This window comes from Sarcophilus harrisii, chromosome 5 (assembly GCF_902635505.1).
Source record: "Sarcophilus harrisii chromosome 5, mSarHar1.11, whole genome shotgun sequence".
Classification (NCBI taxonomy): Eukaryota; Metazoa; Chordata; class Mammalia; order Dasyuromorphia; family Dasyuridae; genus Sarcophilus; species Sarcophilus harrisii.
The window spans coordinates 146041698-146065628 of record NC_045430.1 but is presented as its reverse complement, the minus strand read 5'-3'; the positions used below and the strand labels follow the sequence as shown (position 1 = coordinate 146065628).

General features: G+C 34.4%; 1 protein-coding gene across 1 annotated transcript in view; it reads left to right on the top strand.

Moving 5' to 3' along the window:
- The window catches only part of RSBN1L (round spermatid basic protein 1 like), a 95216-nt gene that overhangs the window by 21813 nt on the left and 49472 nt on the right, over window positions 1–23931 (top strand). The gene's annotated exons all lie outside the window — the stretch shown is intronic.

Sequence of the window (23931 nt, the reverse complement as noted above, 5' to 3'; positions counted from 1 at the left end):
CCAGCAAAATTAAAGGTTACTTTTTTATGTTTCATGTTTTATATTTTTTCTGTCTTGGCCCATCACTACTACCTAGTGTCTGATTTAAAGGAACAAGGATGCTCTCTACCTTTTAAGTCACTGTAGGAAATGTTAAGTGGACTGTGTCAAATGAATTTATCATGCTCATGGATGATTCTTATTCTTTGTTGCTTTGAATTTGTTGAGAGATAATTATCAATTGTCTACTGTGCAAAAGACATTGGACTAGGTACTGGATTTTTTTGTACCAATTTGTTATTTTAGTGTTGGGTATTCCTGGTGGAGCAAATGAAATCATTTAGCACATAGTATAGTGTAGTTATATGTAAATATTCCCTCCCTTCCTTACTAAAGACTTTGTGGTTGCAATATGTGTATTAACAACCATTTTCTAGGGCACTGAGAGATTACATGGCTTGTCCATGGTCACAAAATTAATGTGTATCAGAGGTAGAATTGGAATGTGTTTTCCCTATTTCAATCTCTTTCTGTATTCACCTATCTGCATTTCGACTGTGCTAGAAATAAAAAAGTGAAGGAAACCGCACCGTATCTTTCTCATTTTATGAGCTAAACTCATATTAAATATACCTAACACCTTCACTGTCTAAGAAAGGAATATACATCCACAGAATTAAAGAATATTGAAGTTGAAAGGGATTGTTAGAGGCTATCTTATATGTCTACCCCTCATAATTCATTAATCTCTACAGCAGTCTTAACAGCTAGTTATCTAGACTCTATCTGGAAATCTCTAGTGATGATAAACTTATTGCTTCCTCTACAAGTTATTTCATTTTTGACCTGCTCTCATTGTTAGGAAGTTCTTTTTTATATTCTTTCCTTGTATATCTCTCCTGCAACTTCTTGTTTTTAGTTTTGCCTTTTAAGGCCTACCAAAATACAAGTCAGTTGTGCTATGGTTGACATATGTGTTCCTAAAAAGCACCATACTATGGAAAATCACAGTGCAAACCACAGGGCTTAGGTTTAAAATGTATTTGGTGATATAACATTCAAAAAAGTAAAACATATAATAAAAAACAGTAGCACAGTTTTATGCATGTCACATAGTTAAGAAATACATAAATATTACAATAAATAATGGCATTCTTAAGACTTTTTCTTGAGCTGCTGTTCAACTTATCCTCCAATTCCCACGACCTGGGTTTGCAGAGTCAAGAGGAAATTGGGCAAGCTGAAACTTCAGACTGGGACCAGAAGCCAGGGAGGGAAGGGGGAGTTAGGGTTATACTGTGTGAGTCGTTCGGTTGGAGGAGATGGGTGATGGATGTGAAGGCAAGCAAGGTTTTTATCATTTGATAAAAACTTAGCTTGTGGAAATGCCACTGGAAAGAGTGCAAGCTTGTAAGTTATTGTGAAGTTTTTATGCCATTTTTCTTGCTTCCTGGTTAAGAAATACCAATTCAGATTTCAAATTATGCTAAAAATATCCCCTCAACATATCAATCCCATTGGAACAAATTCGAGTATTTTGAAACAAACATTAAAGCAAAACTGACTAATCCCTTTCCTATAGGACAGTCTTTCAGATATTTAATATTTCTTTTTTCTTTTCCAAACTACAAAAAAATATCTAGCCATATTTCTTTGCCCTCATTATTCAAGATTGTGTACATGTATTCAAGTGAAAAACCTGCCTTACACAAACTTAATTCATTACAGTATTTCATTTCGCCTCTGGGTAGGAACTATCCATTAGGCTTGCGTTTTCTGTAGGTCAGAGGTACTGTGATTCTTGTTCACAGATCAACTTGACATGCACATTACTTGCGAAGGCTAGGGGGAATGAGGTTGCTTTTTTGAAATCTGTGCAATCTTTTTCTGTTGATCATACTAGTTTCAACTTTGCCCCTTGATAGATCTTAATAGACACAAGGGACCCATGTTGTTCCTTATTCTTCCCTATCTCAACCATCCTACATAACAAATGTTTTTAAAAGATTAAAAAAAGAGAGAGAAATCATCACAACTTTTTAGTACTATACATCTAAAAAGTCAAATATATTCCATGTGCCACACTTATGGACCACTCACTGTTGTAAAAAAAAAAGTAGCGTCAGGGTGTCTATATCTTTTTTTTTTTTTTTTTTTACATTTTATTTTTTTTAAATGGCTTTTTATTTTTAAAATACATGCAAAGATAGTTTTCAACATTCACCTTATGTTACAAATTTTTCTCCCTCTTCTCTTCCAACCCTCTTCCCTATTCTGCAAGTAATCCAATATAGATTAAACACGTACATTTCTTCTAAACATATTTCTATATTTATCATGCTAAACAAGAAAAATCAGATCATGATGCCAGTTCCAATGATCTTGTGATGAAGAGAGCCATCTACACCCAGAGAGATGATTGTGAGAACTGAATGTGGATCACAACATAACATTCACACTTCTTTTGTTATTGTTCACTTGCATTTTGTTTTCTTATTCATATACTTTTTTAAATCTGATTTTCCTTGTTCAGCAAGAGAATTGAATAAATATGTTTATACATATTGGATTTAACATATATTTTAACATGTTTAACATATTTTGGATTGCTTACAATATAGGGGAGGGAGTGGAGGGAAGGACAAGAAAATCTTAAGCACAAGGCTATGCAAAGATCAATGTTGTCAAATTATCCATGCATGTGTTTTGAAAATTAAAAGCTTTATTAAAAAAAGAAAAGAAAAGAAAAATCAGATCAAAAAGGAAAAAAATGCTTCTCATCTTTTAATCAGTAGTCAGTAAAACATATTAAGGCACTTTTGTGCTAAGTACTGGGGATATAAAAAGAGGCACTTTCCCCAAGAGTTCATATTCTAGGGAGAAGACAAGAAGCAAACAATTATGTACAAATTATATAATGGGTTAATAGGAAATAATTGAGAGAGAGAAGGCACTAACTAGGATTAACAGAGATTAGGAAAGCTTTTTATAGAAGCTGAGATTTAAAGGAAGCCTAGGAAGGCAGTAGGTGGGGCTGAGGAGAGAGTGCATTCCAGGCCTGGGGGACGCCAGAGAAAATACCCAAAGCCACAATATTGTCTCATTTGAGGGACAAGAAGGAAGCCAGTGTCACTAGTTTGAAGGGTACTTGTTAGGAAGTAGGATTTAAGAAGATTGGAAAAGTAGGAGGGGACCAGGTTATAAAGAGCTTTGAATGGCAGAGGATTTTGTATTTGATGCTGTTGTCCTCCCTTCTTGACTTGCAAGTGAATTGGATTTAAGTGAAACGGTTGTGAAAACTCATCAGCCTCATTCTCTCTTCCAGAACTATTTGGAGTGGCAGGAGGATTCACTGAGAGATCTTGACCTTTTTAAGCAAAGACCCTTCCCAGGTCTGTTTGGGGCAACAACCATTCAGTAATTAAGGTTGGGTAAGAAATGAGGCCAAAACAAATGGACTCTTTTACCTACTCAAAAACAAAAAAATCTTGGAGAGGAAGACCCTTAGGGTTTCTGACCAGAATGGAAACAGTTGGTATTTATTCTCACTCTGAGCTATCAAAAAACAAATTGTGACTAAATTGAGATTTGGGACCAATTGGCCAATCTGTGAGAGCCAGAGGGATTTGGGTTTTAGGTTTGGTACAACAGGTCCATATGACTCCCAGTGAGCTTTAACAGAGCTTGTTTTTTCCAAAGCTGTATTTCTAGAAATCATAAATAATTCTGTATTTGATCCTATAGAATATGGGAAGCCATTAAAGTTTATAGAGTTTATTGAATCCCTGAATAGAGGGGTGACATAATCAGACCTGCACTTTAAGAAAATAATTTTAGTGACTGAATGGATAAATGGAGAAAGGATTGAACTTGGGAGAGATTTGAAGCAAGTAAGTTAATAAACTTCTGCTATAGTCTAGAGGTGATGAGGGCCTGCAATGCCAGAGGAGAGAGGGAGCTTGTTTGAGAGATGTTTAAAAAGTAAAATTGCTGGGCTTTGGCAATAGATTGTATATGGAGGAGGGGAGCAGTAAAAGAGAATGAAAAATCAGGGATGATAGTGGCTAGGTTAAAAGCCATAGGGCCTGATGTCTTCTCTAGGGACAGAGGAAAGAGGTTTTGGGGAAAGATAATTAATTCGATTTGGGACATGTTGAATTTGAAGGTTACTGGGTGTCCATCTCCTTATTGGTTCACCAATCAGATCTGATTTTTGTCTGTCAGAGACATCTCCTTTTCCAAAGGAAATTGCCATGGTTTTTCCTTTGGTTACTTAGACCACTAACCATCAGTTTATTAATTAGCCCGACTAATAAATTGATCATTACCCACCCAGAAACTCTTAAGCTTTTCATTTGTCTCACACAATTGGCTCTTAACTTCTATGGACTTTTAGGACCATTGAACTGAACTAGACTAGAACTGAAAAGCATGTTAGAGGTTATCAATCCTATTCTCTCATTTTACAGTTAAGTAAAGTTTGGGTTGTCCAAAAAAGCAGTGAGAAATGTAAGATTGCCGGTGAGAAGAGAGATTAGGGTAATTTAAGTAGATTTGAGAATCCTCAGCTAGAGGTAGTAATGGAGCTAAATTCATTGTTAGTCATTTTTTATTTCTTTTGTTTTCCCAATGCTTTTTTTTTTTTAATTTATTTTAATAAATATTGCTTCATGAATCATGTTGAAAGAAAAATCAGAACAAAAAGGAAAAACTATGGGGGAGGAAAAAACAGAAAAAAGAACTGAACACAGCCATGTGTTGATTTACATTCAATCTCCATAGTTCTTTTTCTGGATGCAGATGGCATATTCTGTCCAAAGACTATTGAAATTGCTTTGGATCTTTCCCAAGGCTTCTTAAATAAGTAGTATGTCTTATTTCTTGGTCTTCCATTATCTTTACCAAAAATTGAAAATTTTTTCACATTTCTTTTTCTTTTGTTCAATTAAACAAGCATTTTTTCTTCCTCCTGAATGAAGTGAACTGTGAAATCTGACTCACAAGATGGAGACAGTGTTCTAAAACGAGTGAAGGATCTGCTGTGCCCTGGGGCCAAGTTTCTTTCTCCAGAGATCACATGGTTTACATGGTGTGGGATCTTTTCTTTGTGAGATTAAGTTGGGGCCATCTTGGCATTGAAACTCCCATAGAAGGTAATTTAGTAATCTTAAAGATGTGGTTGGATTGAAAGTTTTTCCTCATTTATGACTTAGAATGTGAGGTTATTTGTCCTGGCTAAGCAGGGCAAAGGTCCAGCCTATAGGGAGTGTTAGCCCAGGCCCTATATAATCCTGGTCTGTTAAGTGGGTCTTGCCTCTCCTTGCCTAACTAGTGAGGAAGGAGACTCCCACCCTTGTAGGGAGAGCGATCGAAATAAAATTCATTTCTACTTTTACCTTGAGAAATCTTGATTTATTTGAGCTGGTGGTCTTTGTCCCACACAACTTCTACTTGAAAAAAAATAAAAAGAAGCTTGTTATATATAAGAAATATGTCACCAATCAATAATAATATTAATATTAATAATAAACTCAAATTATTATGTTGACCATGTTTTAAAAATGTGTATTTTATTCTGTGTCTGGTATCTATCATCTCTTTATCAAGAACCTGTACAACAAGCTTTTTCATTTGTCTTTTAGTTATTGCATTGATCAGAGCTCTGTGGCTATTTTGGTACAATGGCTTTTGAAGTAGAGGTTTTTTCTTTTATTACTCTTTCATGATTTGTATAGAAGAACTAAGTGGGACTGTGGATAAAATGTTGGGCCTAAACTTGACGTAGGAAGACTCCTTCCTAAGTTCAAATCTGGCCTTAAGAGACTTAGTAGCTGTGTGACCCTGAACAAGTCACTTAACCCAATTTGCCTCAGAATCCTCATCTGTAAAATGAACTGGAGAAGGAAATGGCAAACTACTCCAGCATCTTTGCCCAGAAAAACTTCTCATAGTGTCACAAAGAATCAGACCTAATTAAAAAATAACTGAACAGCTGAAAATGAATACATTCTTTTCCTTAACTGATTGGGTTAAAGTATTCCCTTTGAATAAGTGATTCTTATTATCTGAAACTTGGCCTCCAGTAGGAGATGAAGTTTTGGGCTACAGTCATTAGCTCCCTAGAAATTATCTGTATCAGTGTAGAGATTATCTGTATCAGTGTTTCTTAAACTTTTTGATCTCGGGACTTTTGTGTATTCTTTAAGGTTATTGAGGACCTCAAAGAGCTTTTATGTATATGGGTTATATATATCATGTAAGAAAATAAAATATACATTTAAAACTGTTCACACATTAACAAGGTATTTTAAATAAAAATAACTATTTTCCAAAAGAAAACATTGAGGAGAAGAATGGTATCATTTTATATGTTTTTGCAAATTTCTTTAATGTCTGACTTAATAGAAAATATCTATTTTTAAGTCTATTCCTGCATTCAATCTGCTATGTTTTGGTCAAAATATATGAAGAAAATCAAGCATCACACAGGATTATTTTCATAGGCAATAATGTGTTAGTAATTATTGTGAAAATAATTTTGATCTTATTGATTCATGGAAAGGATCTTGGAGATTCCTACGGATCTGAGGACAGAATTTTGAGAATAGTTGATTTCTATTTTATCAACAAAATTAAGCATCTTTTGAAATGCTGGGTTTTATTATCATATAAAAATTGATGGAAAATTTGAAATAATTTTTAGTGGTTTTTCTATCATTTTATAATTTTTTGCCCAAATATTTTATTTTTTAATAATAGCTTTTTATTTTTCAAAGCACATGCAAAGATAGTTTTTATCATTCACCCTTGAAAAACCTTGTGGTCCAAATTTTTCTCCCTTCTTCCCCTTCTTTCCCTCTCCCCTAGACTATAAGTAATACATATAGGTTAAACATATCCAATTCTTCTAAACATATTTCCACACTTAGCAGGTTGAACAAAAAGAATCAGATCAAAAGGGGAAAAAATAAGAAAAAAAATAAGCAAACAACAACAAAAGTTAAAAAAACTATGTTGTGATCCACATTCAGTCCCCACAGTCCTCTATCTGGATGTATATGGCTTTCTAAATCACAATTTTTTTGGAATTGGCCTGAATCTCACCTCATTGTTGAAAAGAGCCAAGTCCTCTACAGTTGATCATCATATATCTTCTTGTTGCTGTGTACAATGATTTCCTGGTTCTGCTCATTTCACTTAGCATCAGTTCATGTAAGTCTCTCCAGGCCTTTGTGAAATCATCTTGCTGATCATTTCTTATAGAACAATAATATTCCATAATATTCATATACTATAGTTTATTCAGCCATTCCCCAAATGATGAGCATCCACTCAGTTTTCCAGTTTCTTGCTACTACAAAAAGGGCTGCTACAAACATTTTTGCACATGTGGATCCTTTTCCCTTTTTCATGATCTCTTTGGGATACAGACCCAGTAGAAACATTGCTGGATCAAAAGATATGCACACTTTAATAGCCCGTTGAACATAGTTCCAAATTACTCTTCAGAATAATTGGATCAGTTCACAACTGCACTAACAATGTATTAGTGTCCTGGTTTCCCCACATCTCCTCTAACATTTATCATTATCTTTTCCTGTCATTTTAGCTAATTTGAGAGGTGTGTAATGATACTTTAGAGTTGTTTTATTTTCCATTCTCTAATCAATAGTGATTTAAAGCATTTTTTCATATGTTTAATTTTTTTTCATCTGAAAATTGTTCATATTCTTTGACCTTTTGTTAATTGGAGTATGACTTGTATTCTTATGAATTTGAGTCAATTACATATTTTAGAAATGAGGCCTTTATCAGAAATTTTGGATGTAGAAATTTTTCCTAGTTTTCTGCTTCCCTTCTAATTTTGGCTTTGTTGATTTTGTTTGTACAAAAACTTTAAAATGTAATCAAAAGTATCTGTTTTGCATTTGATAATGTTATATAGTTCTTCTTTGGCCATAAATTCCTTTCTTCTCTACAGATCTGAGAGGTAGACTATCCTATGTCTCCAAATTTGCTTATAGTATCACCCTTTGTGTCTATATCATGAACCCATTTCAACCATATTTTGATAAAGGGTATTACATGTTGGTCAGTGCCAATTAGTTTTTGCCACACTTTTCCAATTTTCACAGAAATTGCTGGAAAAAATGGAAAATAGTATAGCAGAAACTAGGCATTTTTTCTATCATAAAGACATAATAATTAGATTACATTATGTAGAAAGTTCCATTTCTTAATAATGCATTCACACTAGAGAAAAATTTTTTCTAATTTTAATGATAATTGATTTTTTTAGTGTTTTAAGGTTTGCAGAATGTTTTCTTGCTTGGCACATAGTGAGTGTTCAATAAATATTTGTTGACTTGTATGTAGTATGAACAGAGTACTAGGATCCCGTTTTAGAAATGAGGCTTTGACAAATGTGACTTGCCCACATAGACAATAAGTATCTAAGATAGGAACCAAATAGAAGCCCTTACTGGAAAGCTGGAACAGACTTCAGTACACATCCCATATCCGAAAGGAATTCCTTCTATAACATACCTGAAAAGTAGTCATCTAGTCCAAATTTTAAAATTTCTACTACTTGCCCTTTGTCAGCAGCCACCCTGCAGAAAGGATTAGAGGCCATGCCCTGGAGGACTTGATCCCTTCAGCATCATAATCTTCTGCCTCAGAAAATGAATTAAGTAGAATCAGAAAAATAAGCTACATAGTAAGAGCAATAGTGTACGAAAAAAGAAACCGTGAAAGACTTAATAACTTTGATCAAAACCATGATCTACCACAATTCCAAAGTTGTGATATAAAATGCTGTCTACATCCAGGTAGAGAACTGATGATGAGTGAATCATATTTTTTCCCTTTTTTTCCCCTTTAGAACATGGCTAATACAAAAATGTTTTGCATGACTGCATAGGTATAATTGCTATTGTATTTCTTGCTTTCCCAGTGAGGGGGAAGAGAGAGGGAAAATAAAAATGAAAATAATAAAATAATAATAATAAAAATGAAAATAAAAATGAAATAAATAATAATAACCTCTGCATCAGGACTTCAGTTTCCTGATTGGTGAGTACCTCATGCAGACCATTATAGAGGGTGTCCAAAAAATCTTAGTGTAGTTGTACACTTTAATCCTAATCTTAATTATAGGTATTAATAACTTAAAACAGCACTAAAACTTTTGGTATACCCTGCAGCTGGACTACCTGGACCACTGGAAGGTATGTTGCCTTCCCAGTGTGAGTACTCTACTACTTTATTATACTTCTAGAACTCTAACCAAATCATTACTTGAATTTCTCCTGGGAAGAGTTACACCCCTATGATTTCATTACCTATCTGTTTTACATTCGAGTCCATTGACCATCACTTCCTTTATCTACTATCTTTCCCAATTAGAACATAAGTTTCTTGAAAGCAAGGGATGTCCTTAAATTTTAAATTTGTATTTCCAGGGTTAAGCACAGTTATTGGTACACTGTGAGCACTTAATGAATGGTTATTTATTCCTTCAAGGAGGAACCCACTATCTGACGGCACATTCCCATTTTAGATAACTTTATTTGGCATTAAGCCTAAATTTGCCTATTTTATAGCTTCAGCCTATTGCTCCTTGGCATTAACCAAAACCTGTATAATCTATCTTCCTTGTGACTGCATTTCAGATACTTGAAGGTGGCTGTCATATCCCCATTGAAGTCTCTAGGCTTAAGAGCTCTAGTTCCTCACCTCCTGTTGATGTGTCATGGCCTGGAGTCCCTTTACGTTTAGTTGTTCTCCTCTGGACTCTTTCTGTCATATTAATGTCCTGTATAAATTCTAGCACCCAGAACTATGGAAAATTGTCTGAGCATTCACATGCTATCACATACATCTTTATTCTTGGAAGCTGTGTCCCTCTTAAAGCAGCCCATGGTTGCATAGTTTTTGTTGTTATATCACACTGCTCAGTCAACATTGTTGACCAAAACCTTTAGCTTTTTTTCAGACAACCTACTGATTAATCTTGTACTTTTGAAGCTGATATTTTTGATCCCAAATATGACACTTCAAATCCCTGTTGAATATTATCTAATTAAGTTTAGCCCAAAGTGTCAAACTCAAATAGAAACAGATCCCTGGGGCCATATATTGACTCAGAAAGCCACAAATTTACATAATCTGTTTTATAGTTTTATTTATTTTGTTAAGCATTTCCCAATCACAATTTAATCTGGTACAGATCTCACTTTCAGTTTTGTAGCTGTCTTGAAGCCATCTTTGACACTTTTCTTCTAGTTTGGCAAGAAATTTTTGGAGCTTTACTCTTATTGTTCAGTGTATAGATTTGTTGAGCAGACTTTGTCCAAGTCATTATAAAATTGTTAAATAGCATAAGACCAGGAATATACCAACTGTTCTTTGGTGGTATAATGGACAGAGAGTTGGGCCTGGAGTTAAGCAGAAGATCATAGTTCAAATTAAGCTCTAGATACTTACTGAGTTTATGACACTCAACAAGTCACTTAATCTCTCTCAGCCTGTTTCCTTGACTGTAAAATGGGGTATAATAATATTACCTATTTTGGTATGAGGCTCAAATAAAATATTTGTGAAAGCTCTTTGCACAGGGCTTTGTGATTAATAGTATAAGTAGTATATAAATGTTTAAGCTTTTTCTTTTCTCTCAAATGAGTTGTAATTTCATCTGATTGTATTATTGTGGAATTCATATCTTTACATTTTCTAAATGGGAATAGTGTGAGATATTTAGTGTATTCCTCTTTTTCATCATTTAGGATTTTTTAAAATGTCATTCCCTCAAATTCACTTTATATCCATACCCTCTGGCCTTGTATATTCCTTGTAAATGTACTATTAGTGACAGTTAATAAGAATTACAAGTATCATTTTCCTGTGTGTGGATATAAATGGTTTAGTGCTGTTGAATACTTTGTTTTCTTTTCCCTTTTTACCTACTTATGCTTTTCTTGGGTCTTGATGTGGGAGGTCAGTTTTTTATTTAGTGCTGATCCTTTTCTTATGATAAAAGTTTGAAATCCTTTTACTTCACTGAATGATCTTTTTTCCCTTGAAATATTATGCTTGCTTTTGCCAAGTGAATGATCCTTGGTTATAGTCCTAGCTTCTTTGCCTTCCTGAACATTCTATGACTTCTGGTCTTTTAATGTTGCTACTGCCAGGTCCTGTGTAATGTTAATTGTGGTTTGTTGTGTCCTGTTTTCTAGAGCCCCCAAGTTGGGGTGATTAAAATACTGAGTCCTGCTTTCTAGAGCCCTCAAGCTGGAGTGACAAAACATACCGTTGCTTTCTAGAGCTCCTACACTGGGGTGATTAAAATATACCTTCTTAGTGGAGAAATGATAAAGCAGGACTCCTGAGGATGGTGGGAAAATGAAATCCATTTATTTCAAGAGCTTTCCCCTTTACATAGTGTTACAAAAACAACACTGTGCACTTGGGACCACATAAACAACTTGCTATTGTATGTAGTGTGCCACCTGGTGTCACTCTTCCACCTGCTATCATTCTGCTTCAATCTCAACACAGGTTGTCACCACTCCCTGACTTCTCAGGAAGGCTGAGAGCCCTTACGGGAGATGGGGAGCTGAACCAGACATTGTTATCAGGTTCCCTCTGGGGTGAAGAGTCTTATATCTTACCCAGAGTTTCCCCACTGACTGTGACCTTCTACAGTGGTGCTCTCATATTTGAATTGTTTCTTTTTAGCCACAAGTAGTATTTTTTTCTTGACTTGATAGTTATGGAATTTGTCTATATGTCCCTTGGAGTTTTTATTTTGGAATCTCTTTCCTGAGGTGGTCATTGAATTCTTTTAATGTATATTTTCCCCTCTGGATACAAGACATTAGGACAGTTTTCTTGAACAATTTCTTGGAAAGATGCTCTCCAGTTCTCTTTTTGATTATGGCTTTCAGGTAGTCCAATGATTCTGATATTGTATCTCTTGGATGTTTTCCAAGTCATTTGTTCCTCCCATGAGATATTTTACATTTTCTTCCGTTTTTCCTTTTTTTGAATTTGTTTCATTGGTTCTTGATGTCTCTTAGAGTCATTAGCTTCCACTTGTCTGATTTAAAATTTTTTTCCCCAATAGTTATTTTATTTTTCCAAATACATGCAAAGATAGATTTCAACATGGGCACACCTAAGTGAGAGGGTCTACTTCTTTAGATCCTTCAAGTTTCCTGGGCTAAAAGATTCTTGCTGGTTTTGCAGTCCTAGGACATGTCTTGGGGCACTATTTTATGATTGCTTAGAGATGAACATGGGAAGATTACAATAATTCACTGTTTTCTCTGCCATCTTGGTTCCTGGAATCTCAGTATGAGATATTTCAACAAAATTTTTTGTCAAAACTAAGTAAATTACATTCATGATATTCTCCTTGTCTAATAGTTTAGCAAATCAGTTAAAAAAACTACTTTGTTTTGTCTATCATGACTTGTCGTACTTCAAGAAGAGATCATGTTTTCTCCCCTAATTCTTTACCAATCATCTCTGAGCCTTTCTAGAATTTTCTCAGGAATGGTTTGTGGACTCTGTTTACCTTTTTTGAAAGTCATTTCAGTGTTTGTCCTTATTCAATTTTATGATACCTGTCCTGTTTTCCTAAATTTTAAAAACATATTTCTGAGTTCAACTCTGTGTTCATTCACAGTTACTTTTTATACCTAAAGATGCAGTTCATCTGGGCCACATGGACTTCAATTCATCAAGAGTAATTAGATGACTCAGATCTCCTAACTCCAAGATTGGTCCATTGTCCAGACAAGACAACAGCTCGTGTCCTCTGTTAGACGTAGTCTATATTTCAAGCTAGAACTTGTTGTCTTCTTTATCCTTATTTTCTTATGCCATTCCCACTGCTTGATATTCTCTGTGTTCTCTTTGATATGTCTTGAAATCCCACCTGTTCTTAAAGACCCAGTTTAAAAGTTTTGCCCATGAATGCTTCTACTGTCCTCCTTAAAATGGGTGATTTTTGTCTCACTTGAATTCATAGTAGCTTATTTGTAGATATCTCTCTTACTAACTCAAATCAAATTTGTGTTAGTTATTTGTGTATATCATGTAATGCTTAAGGCATAAGTTTCTTAATATTTGAGCTTCTCTTGTAATTTATAAAAGTTTATTTAGTGCAAATTGAGACTATTGGGGTGTCACCTCACATCTCTTTAGATTGGCTAAGATGACAGGAAGACCATTCTAAATTGAATTTTTGGAATAGTAAATAGATTTCTGTGACAGTATATACATCACTTAGCAGTATACAATGATATTCATTTCTTTTGGCAGTGAAGATAAAACTGTAAATGAGTTATTCAAGTCCAAAAAGTTGGCATATTGGTTTTAAAATGACTTTAGATATATCTGTGTATTAAAACTTATCTTATTGTCACTAAGAAAATCCTACTAAATAAGTATAGAGCAATAATGTTCCCATTTACATGGCACCAGGGTCACACAGGCAGTTACCATTAACTAGAAAAGCTAAAGAACTAGTTTGTTCTCTCTGGAATTTAATTAGAGGGGTTGCAAATTGCCCATAAAAGCCTGGATGGTGGTGATTTCTATTCTGTTCTTGATTTCTTTTTTTTTTTTTTTAAATCATTTAAGAATTTGTTCTTAGTGACTAAAGTAACTTTAAAAATTATTTTTATTTTTATTATTTTTTTCATAATCATAACTTTTTATTGACAGAACCCATGCCTGGGTAATTTTTTACAACATTATCTTTTGCACTCAGTTCTGTTACGACTTTTCCCCTCCCTCCTCCCACCCTCTCCCCCAGATGGCAAGCAGTCCTATACCTGTTAAATATGTCACAGTATATCCTAGATATAATATATGTGTGCAAAACCGAACAGTTCTCTTGTTGCACAGGAAGAATTGGATTCAGAAGGTAAAAATAACCCGGGAAGAAAAACAAAAATGCAAACAGTTTACATTCATTTCCCAGTGTTCTTCCTTGGGTGTAGCTGCTTCTTCTGTCCATCATTGATCAACTGAAACTGAGTTAGATCTTCTCTTTGTTGAAGAAACACTTCCATCAGAATATATCCTCATACAGTGTTGTTGTTGAAGTATATAATGATCTCCTGGTTCTGCTCATTTCACTTAGCATCAGTTCATGTAAGTCTCTCCAAGCCTCTCTGTATTCATCCTGCTGGTCATATCTTACAGAACAATAATGTTTCATAATATTCATATACCATAATTTACCCAACCATTCTCCAATTGATGGGCATCCATTCATTTTCCAGTTTCTAGCCACTACAAACAGGGCTGCCACAAACATTCATGCACATTCAGGTCTCTTTCCCTTATTTAGTATTTCTTTGGGGTATAAGCCCAGTAGTAGCACTGCTGGATCAAAGGGTATGCACAGTTAGATAACGTTTTGAGCATAGTTCCAAATTGCTCTCCAGAATGGCTGGATGTATTCACAATTCCACCAACAATGTATTAGTGTCCCTATTTTCCCACATCCCCTCCAACATTCTGCATTATCTTTCTCTGTCACTTTAGCCAATCTGACAGATGTGTAGTGGTATCTCAGTTGTCTTAATTTGCATTTCTCTGATTAATAATGAGTTGGAGCATCTTTTCATATGGCTAGAAATAGTTTCAATGTCTTCATCTGAGAATTGTTTGTCCATATCCTTTGACCATTTATCAATTGGAGAATAGCTTGATTTCTTATAAATTAGAGTCAATTCTCTATATATTTTGGAAATGAGGCCTTTATCAGAACCTTTGACTGTAAAAATGTTTTCCCAAAGAAGGGAAGGGGACCCGTATGGGCATGAATGTTTGTGGCAGCCCTCTTTGTAGTGGCCAGAAGCTGGAAACTGAGTAGATGCCCATCAGTTGGAGAATGGCTGAATAAATTGTGGTATATGAATATTATGGAATATTATTGTTTGGTAAGAAATGATCAACAGAATGATTTCAGAAAGGCCTGGAGAGACTTACATGAACTGATGCTGAGTGAAACGAGCAGGGCCAGGAGATCATTACATACTTCAACAACAATACTATATGATGATCAATTCTGATGGACCTGGCTGTCTTCAGCAATGAGATGAACCAAATCAGTTCCGATGGAGCAATAATGAACTGAACCAGCTATACCTAGCGAAAGAACTCTGGGAGATGACTAAGAACCATTACATTGAATTCCTAATCTCTATATTTTTGCCTGCCGGCATTTTGGATTTCCTATACAGGCTAATTGTACAATATTTCAGAGTCTGATTCTTTTTATACAGCGTAATAACGGTTTGGTCATGTATACTTATTTTGTATTAATTTATACTTTAATATATTTAATATCTACTGGTCATCCTGCCAATCTAGGGGAGGGGGTTTGGGGAAGGAGGGGAAAAATTGGAACAAAAGGTTTGGCAATTGTCAATGCTGTAAAATTACCCATACATATAACTTGTAAATAAAAAGCTATTAAAAAAAAAAGAAAAAATAAATAAAATAATGTTCCATTTAAAAAAAGAATAAAAAAAAAACACTCCCCCCCCCAAAAAAAAAATGTTTTCCCAGTTTATTGCTTCCCTTCTAATCTGGTCTGCATTAGTTTTGTTTGTATAAAAACTTTTCAATTTGATATAATCAAAATTTTCTATTTTGTAATCAATAATGATCTCTAGTTCTTCTTTGGTCATAAATTCCTTCCTCTTCCACAGGTCTGAGAGGTAAACTATCCTATACTCTTCCAATTTATTTATAATCTCATTTTTTATGCCTAGATCATGAACCAGTTTTGACCTTATCTTGGTGTATGGTGTTAAGTGTGGGTCAATACCTAGTTTCTGCCATACTAATTTCCAATTTTCCCAGCAATTTTTGTTAAATAGTGAGTTCTTATTCCACAAACTAGGGTCTTTGGGTTTGTCAAACACTAGATTACTAAAGTTATTGGTTGTTTTGTCCTTTGAACCTAATCTATTCCATTGATCAACTAGTCTATTTCTTAGCCAATACCAAATGGTTTTGGTAACTGCTGCTTTATAATATAATTTTAGATCTGGTACAGCTAGGCTACCTTCATTTGAATTTTTCATTAATTCCCTGGAAATTCTTGACCTTTTGTTTTTTCATATGAACTTTGTTGTTATTTTTTCTAGGTCATTAAAATAGTTTTTTGGGAGCCTGATTAATATAGTACTAAATAAATAGATTAGTTTAGGTAGTATTGTCATCTTTATTATATTTGCTCGCCCTATCCAAGAGCATTTAATATTTTTCCAATTGGTTAGATCAGACTTAATTTTTGTGGAAAGTGTTTTGTAGTTTTGCTCATAAAGTTTCTGATTTTCCCTTGGCAGATAGATTGCTAAATATTTATACTATTAGTAGTTACTTTAAATGGAATTTCTCTTTGTAACTAACTGTTGGCTTTTTAGTGATATATAAGAATACTGATGACTTATGTGGGTTTATTTTGTATCCTACAACTTTGCTAAAGGTGTGGCTTATTTCTAATAACTTTTTAGTAGAATCTCTGGGGTTCTCTAAGTATACCATCATATCATCAGCGAAGAGTGATAGTTTGGTTTCCTCATTGTCTACTCTTAATTCCTTTAATCTCTTTTCTCAACTCTTATTTCCAAAGCTAGGATTTCTAATACAACATTAAATAGTAACGGTGATAGTGGGCAACCTTGTTTCACTCCTGATCTTATTGGGAATGGTTGTAGTTTGTCCCCATTACATATGATGCTTACTGATGGTTTTAAATAGATGCTACTGATTATTTTAAGGAAAAGTCCATTTATTCCTATACTCTCAAGTGTTTTTAATAGGAATGAATGTTGGATTTTATCAAATGCTTTCTCTGCATTTATTGAGGTGATCATATGGTTTTTGTTAATTTGGTTATTAATATGGCCATTTATACTGATAGTTTTCCTAATATTGAACCAGCCCTGTATTCCTGATATAAATCCTACTTGATCATGGTGTATTATGCTGGGGATGATTTTCTGTAGTCTTTTTGCTAATATCTTATTTAAAATTTTAGCATCAATATTCATTAGGGAGATTGGTCTACAATTTTCTTTCTCTGTTTTCAACCTACCTGGTTTAGGTATCAGTACCATGTCTATGTCATAAAAGGAATTTGGTAGGACTCCTTCATTCCCTATTTTTTCAAATAGTTTATATAGCATTGGGGCTAATTGTTCTTTAAATGTTTGGTAGAATTCACATGGAAATCCATCTGGTCTTGGGGATTTTTTTTCAGGGAGTTGATTAATAGTTTGTTCTATTTCTTTTTCTGAAATGGGACTAAGCAATTTACTTCCTCCTCCTGTTCTTGATTTCTTGTACACCTCAAGGATGCTGATGTAGCACCAAAGCTATTCATCTTGCTATCCCTATATCTTGACATATGGCCAGCCCTTTTTCTTTGTTTATACATTTTCCCAATGATGTATTTTACTCCAGTTTTTAAAAAATATATATTTTATATTGTACCCTGCTCGTGCCTGCCATGTACCAATCTGTTGCTTTCATTTTTAACTCTTCACAGACTATAATATGCCATATGCCAAAACTCATAATCATACAACTGTCAAGAACACCTAATTATTTTAGCCCTATTTTGCTATTTTTACCCTGCTTTCATGTATATTCTGTAACTCTTCTCTTTCCTCACCCCCATTTTCATTTTGCTATATTGTTAGGCACTACTTTTCTTAAATCATGCTGCAATCTGGAAATGTATTTTTAACAGCTTTTCCTATATCTTATTTTTCCAAGATACTGTTGGTACTGTCATTTAGGATTAGTTAAATCCTTAACTGGTGTAGAATTGTTTTCCACCTTCTGTTTCTTTTTTCTGTTCTAGAGACTTTAGCCAGAGTTTAGTCTGTCTTTTCAGCATAGTAAGGAAAAAAAGCCATACAATTTGAACTTCTTTCATATATCTTCATGAAGAAATGTTTTGTATGAATTATGCAGATCATAGGATATGACTACGAGCATTTCATATATAATTATCTTATCCCCCCAAACTCTGAATTTGGTTGTTTTAAAGCAGAGTAAATAAAAGGAATAAGCAATAACACCTTAATCATAAAATCCTAAATAGCCAGTTTGCATTAGAACCAAATACAATTAGAGTATCTCCAAGTAGTTTATAATTTTTATACAGTAAAAAAAAAATGTGAGTTTATTTGAAAACTAAAGAAACCTGATCTGACAGGTAACAAATGAGATCTCTTATTTCCCCAAGGTTAGTGTTCTTTTCACTGTTCTGTAATTCTAATCCATTGTGAGACTTTTCAGATGTTCTGTAAAGATTTATTCAGAATAAACTCATTATGCAAACAATAATATGAAGTATCCCCAAAAATGATAATAGAATTATGATTCTATAATTATTCTCAAGTGAAGTAATATGTTGTATGTCTCATTTCGTCATGAAAATAGTATGTGGTATTGAGCTACAAAATTCTGTGATTGTTTCTTGGAACCTCTACCAAATACATTTCTCAATGTAAGATGTGACTTTAAAAAATTTAAAAATTTTTTGTTTTCTTTTAAAAATTGCAAGTAGAACACTTGTATTGGAGAGACATTTTCTGTTGAAGTAACTCTTTTGATATCATAATTAGTTTACTTTTATAGTAAATTGCATCAGATTGGCTAGCAGGGACAGTTAAGCAATGAAACATGAGAATTATTTCTTAAAAATTAGACTATTTGTTTGTAAATCTGACAAAAAAAGCCAGTAAAAAAGCAAGGTCAGATATATCTGGCTTCTTTAAAATTAGTTTTGTTGATGCTTTTTATTTTCACAGCAGTCATTTTTGGACATACTTCTCCAGCTTCTCATTCTTACTACCCAATGAATCTTCCTTTAACAAATAAAAACAATTATGCAAAATCAGGCAACACAGCTAACTTTTTTCGACAGTATTGATGATATTTCACAGCTCCCCTTTCCCACTTTGTCCTCAAAAGGAATGGGTGGTTATTTCCTCATCTGTTATCTCTTTTCTTCAGGGCAAAGATTTGTTGTTATCATAATTCTGGAACTGGAAGGGACCTCTGGGTCACCACTCTATAAACCTTTTATTTTATAGATGAGAAAACTGAGAACCAGGGAGGGTAAGTGACTTGACTAAAAATATCTCGTCACTAAGAATCAGAATTTAAATTTGAATTTGGCTTCTGATACCAGAGAACAAACACATTGTTTAGTTTTTAGTGTTTTTTTTTCCCTCCCCCTCTTCATTTTCTACCAGCTACTTTGCTTGCTTGAATGTGATATTTCCCCCAGGATAATAAGCAGAGATTTCATTGACATAAAGATTGTTTTTACTTCTGTAGCTCAAGATCACTTCTGTACTCCCATTTGCTTATTCCTTTTGATTAAAGGGATGGAGGATGCAACCAGACATTCCTAAATTTTCCCTTTAGGACAGCTCAGAATTCCCAGCCATTTCTTTATTTCCTACTAGCTGCTGTGCTTAGTTTTGAGCTGCCAGAGCTAAGGGGTTTCCTTGTAGCAACTTCTTCCTTCTTCCTTTCCCTTTCCCTCATCTTTTTGAATTCCTTTTGTGTATTGTCTTTTCCTATTATATTGGAAGCTGTTTTTTTCTTATTTGAGTCTTTAGTCCTTAGCTCTTATATGAGCTTGATAACTTTATTAACTATTCTTTTAATTTGTATTATGGTGGTTATTATGTATGTTACAATTTTGTTTCACTCAGCATCACTTAACACAATTCTTCTCATGTTTCTTGGAATTTCTCATTTGTTTTTCTGATACAGTAATTAATATTATGTTCAAATGTAATATTAATACTGTTAAGCATTCCATCTCTACTTCAGAGAGCACAACTCCATTGGGTTGGTCACATTGTTCGAATGCTAAATGCATGCTTGCCAAAAAGATTTTATGGAGAACTCACATAGAGCAAGTGCTCACAAGGTTGTAAAAAAAAGTGGTACAAGGACACTCAAAGTCTCTCTTAAGAACTTTAGAATCAGTTGTATGACATGGAAGACACTGGTGCAGGCCACCTAGCATGGTAGGCCCTCATCAGAGAAGGGGGTGTGCTGTATGAGGAAAGTAGAATGGATTAGCTCAGAAGAAAGGTGAGATGCCCAAAGTCAGAGAAGCCCCCCAGATGTTCATGAGGGCTACTTGTGTCCGACCTGGGACAGAGCACTCTGAGCTCATATAGGTCTAATTAAGGTCATTTTGGTCCTCTTCAAGAAGGAAGGAAAACACAACATTTAAATGCCACAAGAGGCCTGTCTATTTGTCCAGTAGAGGGGCAGTAATAGACAGTTTAGACCACTTATTGTAAAATAGTGCCCATTTTACAAACACTTGTATTCCAGAAGTTTGTGGTTGATAGTTCTGGAATTTTGAACTTGTTATCCTAGATCATAGGATCATAGAATTAAGAGCTGGAAGAGACTTTGGAAACCTTCAAATCTAAACTTTTTATTTTATAGAGTAGGAAACTGAAGTACATCGAGGTTAAGTAACTTGGTCACTTGAACTCAGGTATTCCTGACTCTCTGGTCCCCCACTACTATACTCTTCAAAATCCAGGATCACCTTTAAGTTGTAAGCATCAGAACAGCACTATAGTTGAACATTGTCTCATTGTGTCTATGTGTGTGCTTACATAATTCCATTTGCTGAGATTTCTTTCTGCTGTTTCTGTTCTACCAAAATATAAAATGACTTCTTCAGAATGTATATAGGATGAGAGTTTAGTATTTAAATAACTGTTATAAAGCTACAGAGAACTAACACACTCACTCTCACTCTCTCGATTGTTAATGTAAGAGTTATGTTATTGCAAAATAAGTAACGAAGTCTTTAAGTTATTATCATGTATGTTATACTATTAGCTCCTTTAACTGAATGACTCTAGATTACTATATAAACCTTTCATCTGTTCTGGTTTCTCCCATTCTCCTCTTTCTCCACACCTACTGGTTGCCTCTCAGTTTCTATTGCTTTCTACTCTTCCCATTATAATCTAGATAGGGTTGAAAGTGATTAGTAGAAATCACAATACTTACAGTAATACCTTACTTATGCAACGTAGAGAAAATTGAAAATCCATGTAAGTGAAATTTTATGTTTATCTGAAGCTTGCATACTTAAATACCAAACTTTTTGACCATTTAAAAGAAAATGTTTCTATGAGGTATTTTTTCCTTTCTTGATGAAACATTTTAAGTCCATAAGATTTTTTTTAATCAAAGTATTAAGTGAACTCATACTAATTTAGTATATAGTTCTGTTCTTTGTTATTAGATGTCACTTTTCATTACTATCTATATGTCTCTTTCTATGTGACCATAGTTATATTTAGTTGAGTGAGGATAAGAAAGTTTTCACTCAGATGAATGGGACTCATTGACAGCTTCTTAACTTTCAGAGAATTTTTTGAGATATTTGATGTTGTCCAAAGTCTGGCTTGCAACCAAGTTGAGGATTCTACCATGCTGCTTTCACTTGGTACCTCTCTCTCTCTTTCTCTCTCTCACATTCTTGCCCTCTCTTTCTCTCCCTCTCTCTCCCACATTCTCCCCTTCTCTCCTTCCCTCCCCCCTCATTTATAGTCAGTCAGTTTCTCTCTCTCTCTCTCTCTCCCTCTCTCTCTCTCTCTCTCTCTCTCTCTCTCTCTCTTCCTTTCTCCCTCCTTTCTATAAATAAAGGAAAAGGTACTTGACTTTACCTTATCTTTAGATTCATAATCAGTTTCTAGAACCAATATCTACATAATAGGTAAAGGGTACAAATGCAGAACTATTGGATTGGATCTTTTTTTCTGTCTAAGAGTGTATTTTTTAAGTTTTTGGAAAAAGAAACAAAAAACAGAACAGAATAAAGCAAAACAGAAAAAAAAAAAAAACAAGCAAAAACACAAGTAGACTTTTCAGCCTGGTCAGCAGAAATAATAACTGCAATAATAATGGCATTATAGATTGTTAACATTTATATATAGCACAAACCATATTTTGTAATAAGCACTTTATAGCTATTATCTTATTTGATCCTAATAACAACCATGGGAGGTAGGTGCTGTTTTTATTTCTAATTTACAGATGAGGAAACTAAGACAGATATATTAAGTGATTCATTATGATCACACAACTTGTAAGTATCTGAGGTCATATTTGTACTCTGATCTTGCTGATTGCAAATCATTGCTTATATACTGTATCACATCTAGCTGCCCCAAGGGACATAAAAGAAGTAGGTGCCTATTTATATCATTTCTCTGATTGATGACATTACCATTTTCTTAATTTCAGTATTTTTCAGTCAGTAAAGTAAAATGTAGCCAGTAAACATTTTCTGATTGCTTATTATAAGCTAGTCACTGTACTAAATATTGGCAATGCAGATAAGAACAATCCATGCTTTTAAGGGATTCACTTTTTTTTCCCCTAGTAAATATATTTATTTTTAATACACATTCCTTTGTGAAACATGTTGGGGGAGAAAAATTAGAGCAAAAGGGAAAAGTCACGGGAGAGATAAAAAAAAAACAAAAAAGAACTGATCATAGATACATAGATGTGTTGATTTTAGTTTTCCTTAGTTCTTTTTCTGGATGCAGATGGTGTTTTCTGAGGGACTCACATTCTAACAGGTAGTTTTGATTCTTTCTCTCTCCCTTATTGCCTGTATACAAGTAATTGCCAAGTACATTCAGTTTTCAACAACATGGTTTAAATCAGTACCTCCTTGGCCTTTCTCTATCCTCATATCCTCCATTTTCACATAATACAGGTTCCAGTTAAATTGGACTACTCTGTGTTCCATATTTTATGGTACTCCTTTCTTTGTCTGAGCTCATGACATTGCCTGTGCCGGTAACGGATCCTAGTAACTTCCAGCCTTTCCCAAGCCCTTCTCTTTGACCCTATTTGGGGATTTGTGTTTTGCCTGGACTTTTTGAACATGATGCTTTCTCCAAGATATCAGTGATCTTCATATTGGTGTAGCCCTCCCCTAATGATGACCAGAGGGTAAGCTTCTTGACAGAGAGTTCGTAAAATCCCTACCGCCTAGTGTAATGTCTTGCAAGTAATCATAAAAATAACACACATTTTAATAACATATCTCTAATATTTTAGAATTTGTGTAGTACTTTCCATACATTTTCTCACTTGAATGAGTGAAAAAGCATTGCTAGGATTACAAATAGAAAAACAAGTTCCTGCTCATATTTCAATGGGGGAGACAACACATGAAGGAGGTTTCAGTACAACCCTTTCAGATGTTATTCCCATATTTCTGTTGAGGAAATTGAGACTGAGAGAAATAAAGTGGCTTACTCAAAGAATGCTTTTCTATATCAGTCTTGTGAAGGACTGAAGGGTGAGACAAATACTACTCCCATTTTGTTGATAAATAAGGGACATCATTGCACTATTTCATGCTGCCTTGAGTAGTCATATGTTGTATTGAATCTCATATCTAAATAACTGGTTCCTTACCCCAATAATTTTCAAAGGACAAAAGTTTGCATTAGAAAGCACTGATCCTTCCAATGAGCCCAACAGTTTAGACTCATCCCATGTCACTCCCTGGGGCGTTAGCAATGTCCTGAGACAGTGTAGTAGTGCTGTAGCCAATGGACAGAATGTACTGACGAGATGGGTGAGGTATCCCTTGCTAGTTTCACACATAGGAGAAAATGCTTCTAGCATTAATGTCATTATCACTGTGCTTCCTCACCATCCGAAAGACTGATCTAATTCTGCTTCTCTAGGTTCTTGCATTATATTGCCTTGTGCCTATAGAATTATCTTAAGAAGAGGACCTTTTCATATGTTAGCAAAGATTGAATTCCCAAAAACATGTAAATAAACTATGTACAGGAGTGAGTAGATGGGACAGAAACATAATTTACC